Source organism: Octodon degus, unplaced genomic scaffold (genome assembly GCF_000260255.1).
Source record: "Octodon degus isolate 3935 unplaced genomic scaffold, OctDeg1.0 scaffold00190, whole genome shotgun sequence".
NCBI classification, from domain to species: Eukaryota; Metazoa; Chordata; class Mammalia; order Rodentia; family Octodontidae; genus Octodon; species Octodon degus.
Window position 1 is genome coordinate 2,881,739 of NW_004524766.1, and position 12,362 is coordinate 2,894,100.

The following is a 12,362-nucleotide window of genomic DNA, read 5'->3' on the forward strand; positions in this document are numbered from 1 at the left end:
AAAAAAAAAAAAAAAAAAAAGAAAGAAATACAGAACAGAAAAGAACAACCCCCGCAGCCCTCAGAAAATCTGCTTCCATTTTTTGGTTGTTTTTAATAAGTTATACTTGAAGAATCTTTATTAGGGGCAACATCAGTGACCATTAAAATTTTCTGTGGTTGCTTTCCATCATGAACGCAGCTAAAATCATCATCTTTCAGCAGAAGGAAAATGGGAAAGTCTTGTTATCACTAAAGAGCTAGAAATAAGTGAAAATAGGCATCAAATAAAGACCAAATGCAAATACCCTGGAGATATCGCGTAGCTTTTTGGTTTTATTTCCCATCAAATCTGCTCTTCACACCCTTTATTGCCTCTTTGGGGTGTTGGTGTTCACGAATAGAAATATTACTTTAAAAACAAAACAAAAATTTCTTTGCTCTAATTAGGCAAAATGAAAGCCTTCTGTTACAATTTATATTATTAAAATTTTGACATTTTCTAATGGCATAAAAGACATTCTATTTTTAAAAAGTCTTGTATTACAAAAGTGCTTTGAATTCTAAGTTCTAGTGAGACTTGGATTTTGTAATTATTTGCTACCAAAATTATGGTGTAATAAAATAATTTTGGTAATCTTTGTTTCCATTTTAAATAGTGATTGACCTTTAAAATTGTATGTGTCCAGAATACTGTGACTAGTGGCTGGAATTTAAAAAGATAATCATGAGAATTTACACACAAAATAGAAATTTGAATGTAAAGCCGTCAACCTGGATTTGCCCATTATCAAAACTACTTGAAGAGTTCTTTAATCTGAGGTGTTGTGCATACCACAGGATTGTTCAGAGTGATGGAACTGTGTGAAGAACAGGGGACTTCAGAGACGCAGAAGGAGCTCTGATCTCAACTGTCAGGTCTTTCCCTCGGGTCTTTCCCATGAGGCATCGGTGGCTATGTCTTCACGTGGCCAAGGGCACCACCTTTGCAGGAAGTCCAGATATTTTTTCTTTCTTCCATTGTTTATTTTAAAAAGCAGGATATCATAGAACATCTTTCCTAATGTATCTTTTTTATGCCTTGGGACCTTTAAAAAATTTTTAAAATATACAGTTATAAATACTTATAGTTTAGTTCAAAGCCTTTTTGGAAATTTTGCTTTCCAGAAATATTTTCTCTTTAATTTTCTAAAAGGAAAGGTTATTTTAATGTTGCAACTTTGTCTTGTTCAACCTGAGACATTCTGGAACTGTGTTCATTCTGGAAATATTTGCTGAGCTTGTGGGATAAACAAACCTTTATGTAAGGTAATGTGGGCATTATGGGAAATCAGATAGCATTCCAGCCCCGAGAGATCTTACAAGGTATTGGGGAATGCTAACCAAGAAAAGATAACTACCACTCATTGAAGAGCTATCTTGGGGGTAAATTGAGAGCATTGTGGGAACACATGAGGAGGGCTTCTAGTTTATTCTTTATGGATGAGCAAGGTTCTGCTAGGAGAAGAGGCAGTGAAGTTAGACCCTGAAGAGTGAGTAGGATTCAGCAAGGTTGGGTAGAGAGGAAGAGGGAAAGTGTACTTGAGAAGCAGGAGCACTGTATGTAGTTTGCCACCCTTCCTCTAAGGACAGTACCCAGGGCCTCAGGCCTGCTAAGCACAGTGTCCTCACTGAGCTTACTCCAGCCCACTAAGCCCACTCTACGGCTGATAGGTTTCTCCTCTTCGTGAAAGAGGTGTTAACACTGATAAATCCATGTGGAGATACATGGGCCTTTCTGCTTGAAGAAACACCTTGGCTTCATGGATGGGCTGATCTCTTGTGTACAGAAGAATGAAAAAACAAGCCTGCAATATCAGGCTGCATCTGCCTACCATGCCTGTATACTCATTAAGAAACTGCAATAGGTTGGATGGTTAACAACTAAAGTTTGCAGACCAAAAATTGGAGAAAGAGAGGGGCTACAAGGATAGCCAATATTTTGGCCTTAGCCCTTCAAGGTCAGTGAGGACTCAGGATATAAGAGAACCTGTACTGCAACATCCTATAACTCCGCTGTGTCCCAAATTTTCTGATCAAGGAGATTATGAGGTCACAGAGGAAAGTGATCGATGATGTATGGTGTGACTAAAGAGTCACCTAGAGAGAAAAAATTCTCTCAGGCTTTCACAGAGAGCAAACTTGTCAAGCAATGGCCATGACTCATCCAGATGGCTGACACTGACAAAAGATCTATAAGCTGCTGTACATGGTTTCATGGTAAATCCTAGGGGATTTGACTGACCTTGTCAGACACAAAAGTTACATTTTTAGTTATATAATTCTTGCTTTATATTGGTCTTAAACATGCAGCAGAAAAGTATAACCACGAGTTATAAAAAGTAATTCCATATTAATATTCTGAGCTGTAAAAGGCTCAAGTCAACAACTTCTAAAAATTGCCAGTTCTGCTGATAACCCACTACTATTATGGACTATTGGACTAGATTGGGTTATTTTGCTGAATTCAAGTACCTAAAAGATTTGATCTGGCATGGAGAATAAAAATGTCCTTTAAAGACTTCTCTAAATACAGCTTCTCTAACAGCAATAGAACACTCATCTCTGACAAAACAAAACAAAAAAGGGGGATATAAATGAAGGACCATTTTGTAGTGAATAAAGTATGTATATACAAAATAGTTAGAATAGATACAGAACTACTTTCTATTAGTTCAATGAGAAGAAAGATTTATACTAATGTTGTTTAGATAAAATGTCTACATCTTGTGCTCTCAATAACTACTACAAAGACAATATGCAATGTATTGTTATTGTAACTATCCTACTAACCTGTTTTGAAAATGTCTCATTGTCATTTCTTTTTCATTAGAATTAATAATAAAAAGAAAAAAAAAACACAGTAGGCATGGTTGCCCATGCCTGCAATCCTAGCAATGTAGGAGGCTGAGGTAGGAGGATCCCAACTTCAAGCCCAGCCCGGTAGACTTACTGACTAGGTGAGTTGGTCTCTTTCTTTTTCTTTACAATTTCCTTTTATTTTTAGTTGACAAGTCATTGTATACATTTATGGAGTCCAACGTGATGTCTTGATAGATACATCTTTATGCTGTGAAATTATCAATCAAGAGAATGTATCAATTTTTGTTACAGAATATGTAGAATCTAATCCTTAAACAATTTGGAGGCACTCTGTACTCGGGCTGGAACCTCCCGGAAACTACATGGTGACTAAACCTGCTAACTCAAACCGTAGAGGAAACTAGCAAGAGGACCAAAACACAGAAAAGCAACGATTAGCTTGAGTGATCACATAAGGGAAGAGCAAAGATTCCGAGGTCCCTGAATTCTGTGATGAATGCGGAGATGGTGTACATCGCAAACCTTAACACCAGTAATCCTTTGACTCTTAGTTTGTACAGTGGTTGTTTCAACCTATGCTATATTTATTGTTTAAATTACTTCTTGATTAAACTGTGCAGATAAACTTAAGAAACAATTTGGAAATGCAGACTGCATTAATTACAGTCATCACATCATATCATATCATATAATATACCATATCATATGATACCATATCATAGACCACTAAAGATTTCTGTTGTCCAGCTGAAAGTTTGCATTCTGATCAGCTCCTCCATTTTCTTATTTATTCTTTTCTCTTGAAGCTTCTGAAGGCATCATCCTGCTTTACTTCTGTAAGTTGTTTTTCTTTCTTTTGCTATGTGTGTGTGTGTGTGTGTGTGTGTGTGTGTGTGTGTGTTTTACTGGGGATCGAACTTGGGACCTTGCACTTGCCTGGCAGGCACTTATGCTGCTGAACTGTATCCCTGGCCCCCAAATTCTGTAAGTCTTACCTTTTCAGATTCCACATGTAATTGAGATTATGTGGGCTCCTCATTCACACCCAACAGGGGAGAGTGAGGTGCTCTACTGCGAGTATGGCATCAAGTTCCTTCTTTCAGTCTGACTGGCTTGAATGGGAACATGCCCGACCATGGGCAAAAAGTCAGAGCTGTATCATGTGGATTTTGCTCAGTGGACTGTATGGTATCAGTACATGATCACCGCTATTGCTGCAGTACTAGAGATTGAACCCAGGGCCTTTGCACTGAGCTCTATTCCCTGGCCTTTTAAAAAAGTTTTAAAAATTTGTGGTTTTGAAATAGGGTCTTGCTAAGTCATTAAGTTGCTCAGGCTGGGCTTAAAGTTGTGATCCTCTGGCCTCAGCCTCTCAGAGTGCTGGGATTACAGGTGTTGGTCTCCCGGCCCAGCACACTGAGGGAGGACGAGTGATCAGGTTTTCCTTTCTGAATCATGGAGAGGAGGCCTAGATACCTAAGGAAAATCATCCTTCTGCTGGGAAGAGTGGAGGCAAATGGATGTGGGATAGGCCAGTAATCGTGACCATGTCTGCACCTGCTTCATATTTGCTAAGCTCAAATAGAAAACAATCTCTTGACCAGAGGGGACAAATGCTCCCAAGTCAGGGGGAGGAGAAGAGCGTGACTGACGGCTTCTGTCTCTTTGAACTGTGTGTGGATTGGTGATGAGGAGGAGGTGAAGTGAATAAGGCATTGCGGAGACTGCTGTTCTATCTCTCCTTTCCATTCCTTCCTGAATTGTACTTTTGGATTTCAGTGTTGGTCTCTGTGGTCCACATTTACCATAGAGTAGCAAGAAATTGCAGGCATTTATTTTGCTGTAAAAGTATTTTTAGATGTTTTGTGGGCTGTGTATCAATTACTATATAACATAGAATTATGAAGGAATGTGCAAAATACATTTAGCAACCTTTGATAATATTTTAAGAACATTTGATTCTGACACATGGTATGTAATTTATAGAGCTGCAGGTTACATCATCAAAAGGTTGCGTATTGGGAAATGTACAAAAAAATCCTTAACAAAAATACCTTCTTTAAACACAGACTGAGGAATCTTCCCTCAGTAGAAAATATGCCATGATTGCTCAGGTTTTTCTTTTCCTTCCTCTTTATTTCCTTTCTCTACTTCCTGTGTGTACATTGTTGTGGCTTCTTATCATGCTCCACAGATAAGGAGGCTGAAAGAAACGAGTGTCAATTGGATGGTTGACCTTTATTGTTTATTCAGGACTCTTCTTTCCCTGCGGCCACTCGGCCACTCGAGGTAGAGAGCTTTGCTTGCCAGAGGCTGAGCACAAATAAACATATTCCCTTCTGGAAGTGGCAGAGGGCAGCTGGATAAAGCAATGCGGGAGGTTTGTTTTTGCAAGTTTGTTCAGGACAACCTAGGGAGAGACAGAGGGAAAGTAAAACTTTCAATGTTAATATTGGAAAAGAACAATTCCCAGCTAATATTTGCATAGTGACATGTGTTTCAGAGTACTTTTGGATACATTCTCTAACACAGGAGGGAAGACTGCTAGTATTATGACTACATATAGACGAGGACACCGAGCTATGTAGACACTAAATCCATCTCAACTAGGGCAACCATATCCAGGAACTAAAAACTTCTTGTTTATTTCCTCAGAGTGCAATTTCTTGTAGACATTTTATGATTTCTTCATTTAATTAGAAGGGAAGAGAACAAAGCAGAACACAAATAAAGCAAAAGAAAAAAACAGGGAGAGTGGGAAAATAACAACAAAGCCCCTGGGATGCTAACCCACGAACTGATCAATTCCTAAAGAATATACATTTCCAGGGTCATGTGCTCTTGAGAAGGAGTGACTGTGGAATGGTGGACATCGAATAACTTAAAATGGTTTAAGAAACACATTTGCCGTGTAGGATTTGCATTTTTGGTCTTGCTTTCTCATCAAGCAGAGAGGTATCATGTCCTGCTGTTGTTTGGTCAACCTCCCTCACTGTTTTTGTTATGCTTTTGTCTCTATGTTCTTACCCTCCAACCAGCCTAAGCTCACCCTTCTCACGCATGTGTCTGGGCCTCACATTACATGTGAAGCCCCCACGCACGGCCTGGGGCAGCATGAATGGGCCTCTCACAGCATTTGGAGGGAATCCATTCAGGAAAACACAATAGAGGAAAGAGAATTGCTGGGGGGTCCTTGGAACTATATATGTCACAGGGTGCTTATCCATTTCTGGAATGCCCCCAGATACAATCTTAAGAAGTTGATGATTGACACATAGTTGGCCCACAAAAAATAGCCGCAGATAACTATTGAGTTTTCTGCTGGAGTGACTGGGTTATGAGATTTTGTGCTTGCTGCATACAAACTAGATCTTTGAGTATGGTCTACTCTTTGACAGCTGCTGATAACATCTGAGAGACAATTTAATTCATCTGCAACTAGAATAGCAGAAAATAAAAAAAGCAAACAGGCTCCATCACTACTCCTGCCTATTTGATGCATGTCAATAAATATGGATGAAACACCTGAAGGAACACATGAATGCCTAGTTAGCAAATTTGCCAAGTATGCAGACAATGGGTATGTGTGTGATTATGTTTGTTGAAAATAAAAAAGAAAGACATGTAAATAGGGCGAGCGAGAATGAAGATTCAATGACAGCATTGCATAATGCTCACAGAGCATCTTTCATCTGGAGAGCTGAAAGCAGTTTCAAAGTGTCCTTATGACACCCTTCTTGTGCTAGTAGGTGGTAAAGAAATATCAACTCCATTTGCATTAAAAAGCACACTGGCAGGAGGGTTGAAAAGTTAAGAGAATTGCTCATTGTCTTGCTCTCCAATATGGAGGCTGTGTGTGTCTGTGGCAAGTGGCTTATGTCATTTGCCCCCAAACAATCTTTTTCTAGCTCTGTATAAATTACCTACCTGGCAGAAAGAAGGCTGAAGCTGGGAGCAAAAATACTCCTCTGTGGGTGTAATTGTATTCGTGGCCAAATAGAATTTGGACGCCTTCCATTAGCAGGAATGCCTGGTGGTAGCACTAACTTTAAAACCTGGAGTTGTCAACAAACAGAAGGAGCTGGCTGGGGAGGATCAGAGAAGAAATGGAAAGGGGATGAGCACACAGGGACTTCGGAGGTTTCCACCTAGCGCTTCCTGGGGCGGGAAGGATCTGGGGGAGTGTATTTTCAGGGCAGGGCCCATTTTGTTTCTTTCCCTTCCCGAGCTACTATTCTTATACCTTTTTGCTCTTCAGCTTTTCCAAAAGTGCCAGAAATCAGAACCAGGAATGGGTAGGATCTAGGACTTCTTCCTTGCAAAAGGTACAAGTGCTGGCAACGTTCCCTCCTTCGGATGTTTCCTGGGAAGCTTCTTGGGTCACACTTCTCTTGCATCACCTTTTTCTTCTCTGCCATCTTCCTGCCTGCAGGTCTAGTGACAGTGGTTCTTCTGTGGCTCAAGTGAGCTGGTGTGTTCCTTGCTTCCACATTCCAAGCAGAAAACGTACACCCAGCTTCGCAGGGCGGAGCCTCATTGTACTAGCTCTGGCCCTTGATCTAAAGTTAGGATGCACAGGCGTTCTACCTTGTCAGGGACATGACTTTCCCTAACAAAGTAGAATATCTTGTCACCCTACCTAGGTTGTAAGCTTCTTTTCTTTTCTTTGTGATATTTGTCACCATCTAAGATGGTGTATATTTAATGTACTTATTTTGATTATTACTGGCTCCATACCTGCTAACGTTGTCTCCTCCAGAGCAAGGATTTAAAAATTTAAAAATTTGTTTCATTCATTCTTGTATACCTGATGGTCAGCATGGGTTAGAGAAGATATTGGGTGAGTGGTTTTTAGTGAATAGATAAAGGAATGACTTAGACCTTTGGAAAGAAAATTATACCAAGAAACCGCGTTGGGGATGTAATTTCCTGAAATGGACTGCAGAATCCATACACTATTGGGAAAATGTAGTTTGACTCTCAAAATAAGTGACTTCCTAATAAATGGTGAATTTCCTGGGAATGTAAGTAATGTTTTTGCTCAGACTTTAAAATCAAAGTTAGTGAATTTATTTTTAAGTTTTTGTAAACATGGACTATTAATTGGAGGCACATTAGATATGCTGATAGACCATTTGTTGGGCTTAGGTCAACTGATCTTAGTCTATTGGAATATACTATAAATGGAAATTCTCTTAGTTTTACTCCAACTCTTATTTGCCATCACAAAGGTTTAGACGTATGCTTGACTAACAAAGGGAACCATTTTCTCTTAATATTCATTGTGGACTGGATGAATAGATAGGTAACTTCAGAAAACCAAATGAATCATGAGGTAAAACTATGGTGAATGTTTAAATTTTAAAATGTTGTTACAGTAAAGTACACATTGTCATTAATCCTTCTCAGCAGATTCCCTCTTCAGGGCGGGCCAGACAGCTCAGTGGATTAAAGTGCCTGCAAGCAGGCGCAGGGGCCAGGGGGTGAGCCCTCACCTCCAGGGCGCACTGAGCTGGCAATTGAGACTGGGCGTGGTGGCACATGCCTCTCATCCCAGCTCTTGGGAGGCTGTAAACAGGCAGATCAATATGAGTCCGATATAGTAGTGAGACACTGAACAACCTGTAGACAATCCCCTAAAATAAATAAATAAAAAAGATTTCCTCTTCTCTAAACCTAGCATTTCTTTCTCACCACTTTCTGAAGCACTTGTGAAGTTCTCTTTGATGTCTTCTGTTGCTCTACTGTGGTGGGACTGAGGCTCTGAGTCCATCTGAAGTACCTCCCTTCACAGCCATTTTGATTTTGGGGAATAAACAGAAGTCACATGGTGTCGGATGCAGTGAGCCAGGCTGCTGAGGACTCACGGCCCTGTTCCTAGGGTCCCGTCTTTCCCCGGGTGGCACTTGGCAGTGGCACTGACTGCATGTTTGATCAGTCCTTGTGAAGACATTTGCAAGGGCTTTTTACTGTTTCAGAAAGTAGCAAGAAAGATGGGACAAATTTGTTCAAAGTAAGGGGGATGAATGACAATGTGTATTTCACTGTAATGCTTTCTTAAAAATATTACATGCATAATTTAATCACACCTTGTATAATCTCTCAGCTGGACAAGAAATCAGAAGGCACACCCTTAAGTCCCAGCCTTAGTGTGGCGTTCCTTGGGGTCTGACTTGTATGCACCTCGCTCTAACCTGGGAAACCCGGCAGCGTTGTTGCTCCATCCTCCTTTTATCAGTACGCATCTGAGGTTTTCTCACAGGCGTAGACTGCCAAGGCATCATGCGCACAGCCTGCATCTGGAGACGGGAACCAGGGCCTTGTGGCTCCTCATCATTTACGTCGCCCGGTGGCCCTGGATGATCACTGCGCCTCCCGGGGCCTGTGTCTCGTAGTCTGTGAGATGCAGGTGATCTGGTCAGGAACTGCTTTCCGTGCTGTAGTGGTCAGGGCTCCCCAGGGGAGCACTCCTAGTTAGAGACCTGCTTTCCTAGGGTCTTGTTCCAGTTTTTAAGTAGCCACCTGTGTGGAGGCAGATCACCTACTGGGCATAAGGGCTGTCTCTCTAAAACAGATACCAGCCCTCCATTTTCAAAGTTGCTCCTATCTTGATAACTCAGGAGGTCAAACCAGACAGTGATTAAGAGACACCAGCTACGTTCCACGTGTAAAACTCTACCTTACCTCTGGCATTTGCTAGGTGTTTGGCACCGAACAAGTGACTTAACACATACATATCTCTGTCTCCACTACTCATGCGTGCGTGCAAGGCTTCCAAACAGAAAGTGCTTGGAAGAGTGTCTCTTTTGTAGGCAGCCCTGTGTGGCCGTTGGCTAGTCTTGTGTTACTTTAACTACTGATTTTATTCTTTTTCCATTTTATTAGTGTATGTTGCAGTATGTAATTCCATTCTTCATGGGGAGTGCATGTATCCGTGATAATACATTTTCTTCCTTTCTTTCTCTGTCTGTCTGTCTGTCTGTCTGTCTGTCTGTCTGTCTGTCTGTCTTTTTTGAGACAGAGTCTCACTATGCAGTTCAGGCTGGTCTTGAGCTCACTTTGTAGCCCAGGTTGGTCTCAACTCACAACGATCCTCCTGCCCCAGCCTCCCGAGTGCTGGGATTACAACTGTGAGCCACCGTGCTGGCCACATCTCTATTATTTTTTGATTCCCTTCTCCCCTTGCCCCTTCCTCCCTCTCTTGGCACCTTTCCTTTTGCATCTGCCTAAGAAGGTGCTTTAATCCACTGAGCTATCTGGCTCTAGAAATTTTAAATTTTGATACTGTGAATTTTCTCAAAAATGCTGACACTTGTTATATGAACTAGATTAAACATTTTTAGTTATCTTTGAATAAAATATTTCAGATAACTCTGGGAAATCAGCTTTCCTGATAATACAAGTATATCTGTAAAAACAGATGAACAGAAAAACAGATTAGTAGTTTGGGATCAAGAACATGAATTTCTCATGTATCATCTATATTTGACTTAAACTGGTTAGTAGTAATCGTTCCATACTAATGGTTGTTTATATAGCTATATATTTTTAGTTTAAGACCATCTTCAAGGAAACACATTATGCCTTAAACTGAATGTAAGCACAACTTTTCATATCAGCAAATAGACTATCTGTAGCTTTTAATTAATAGACATTTAATTTTTTTATTATTAATTCTACTTAAAATGTAGCAAAATTAGTTTTGTTTATTCTTTCTTCTTTTGATAGATATCTAGATTCCCCTCAGGTTTTGGCTATTGAAAATGTGGATGTCACTCAAAAATATCAGCCCTCCCAAATTTAAAGACCCAAAGTGGGCATTTGGGATGAACGCATACTACTCAGAAGAAGAAATACAAATACCAGGTAAATATATGAAAAAAATGGCCAACATCACTGGTTATTTGCAAGATGCAAATTCAAACAGCACTGAGATTCCAGCTCACCCCAGAAAGAATGGCCATCATCCAGAAGCCAACCAATAATAAATGCTGGAGGGACAGTGGGGAAAATGGAACACTTCTTTACTGTTGCTGGGAGTGTAGACTGGTGCAACCACTGTGGAAATCAGTGTGGAGATTTCACTAGAAAACTAGGTTGGAGGTCCCATTTGACTCAGCTATTCCCCTTCTCGGTATCGCTCAGAAGAATGAAAAACATCACAGCAGAGTGATATATGTGCATCCATGTTTATAGCAGAACAATTTGTAACAGCTAAATCTTGGAAACAACACAAGTGCTCGTCAAGTGAGGAATGGACTGAAAAAGATGCACTATTTTGATGCAGTGGAATACTACTCAGCAACAAAGAAGGATAAATTGGAGAATTTGATAAGGAAATGGATGCCACTCAAGACCATACTTATAAGTGAAATAAACCCGATGCACATGTGCAAACATCGTATTGTCTTCATGTGTGAGAAGCTGAAAGAGTATAAATATGATCCAAAATGTGGAACAGATATCATAAAACAAGAAGAAGCTATTCAAAAGGAAAGAGAAACTGTTATGCGGGAAGGAGAAAAGAAGGAAGGGAAAAGCTAAACAAATGTATACATATATAATATATATAATATATAATATATACATATATAATATATATATTAAGATAGCTACAGTACTTATTTCTCTTAGTTCATTGAAAAGAAAGGCTTGTGCCTTTCTATATTAAAGTCATATATTGTTTGGCCCATTAAATGCCTATGTTTTGTACTCTTGAGTAACTAATTTACAGGTAACAATATGCAATATATTAAGTGTTGTTACCCTCCTATGATCTTGTTTGAAAATTTGTTTTATGTTTTCTCTATAAAATAGAGCGTAAGTAAAACATCGATGCCCTAAAATGACCAGCATCTTTAGTAAACCATTTATATTCTCACTTGCATAACTTTCTTCCAGGGTAGGGGACTACACCTGACCTGGTGGCTTGTGGCACACACACAGCCACACTGACACCGCTGCCACCCTCCTGAGTTGTGATCAGATGTCCCGCGACAAGGAAGAAAGCGCAGTCGTCCTCTGGGTGCTTCACAAGTCAGCTTTTCTGAGCATGTCTCTTCTTTTTCAAAAAGGTTGTGGAATATATGTAATATCCCAAGGCAGAGTGTGGGATCTGAGGCAGAGTTTGGGGCTTCAGTGCCAGCCTGGTGTTCACCAGCTGGGTGATCTTTAGCAATGACTCATCCCTCCGTGCCTCATTTTCCCCATCTGTAAATCAGGGACGACAGCATAACCCTCTCATGGTGCTATGAGCAGCTCCAGGTGGAGGAGGCTGTCACTGTCGTGATCATTTTTCCCTGGTAGAGCTCCCATAGGCACGGGGCTGTGCTCACAGCTTCTTAGACACCACAGCCCCAGCACCTCCGGTGTCTGCTTTTGCCTGCAGATCCTCTGAGTCCACCTCCTTCAGCGCAGATTGGCCGGCTCCCACCCCCAGGTGGTCCTGGGCACCTCCGCCCCTTCTACTTGCTTCCCCAAATTGGCACGAATGCCTCCCTTACTTTTCTGTAGTGTTCCAGA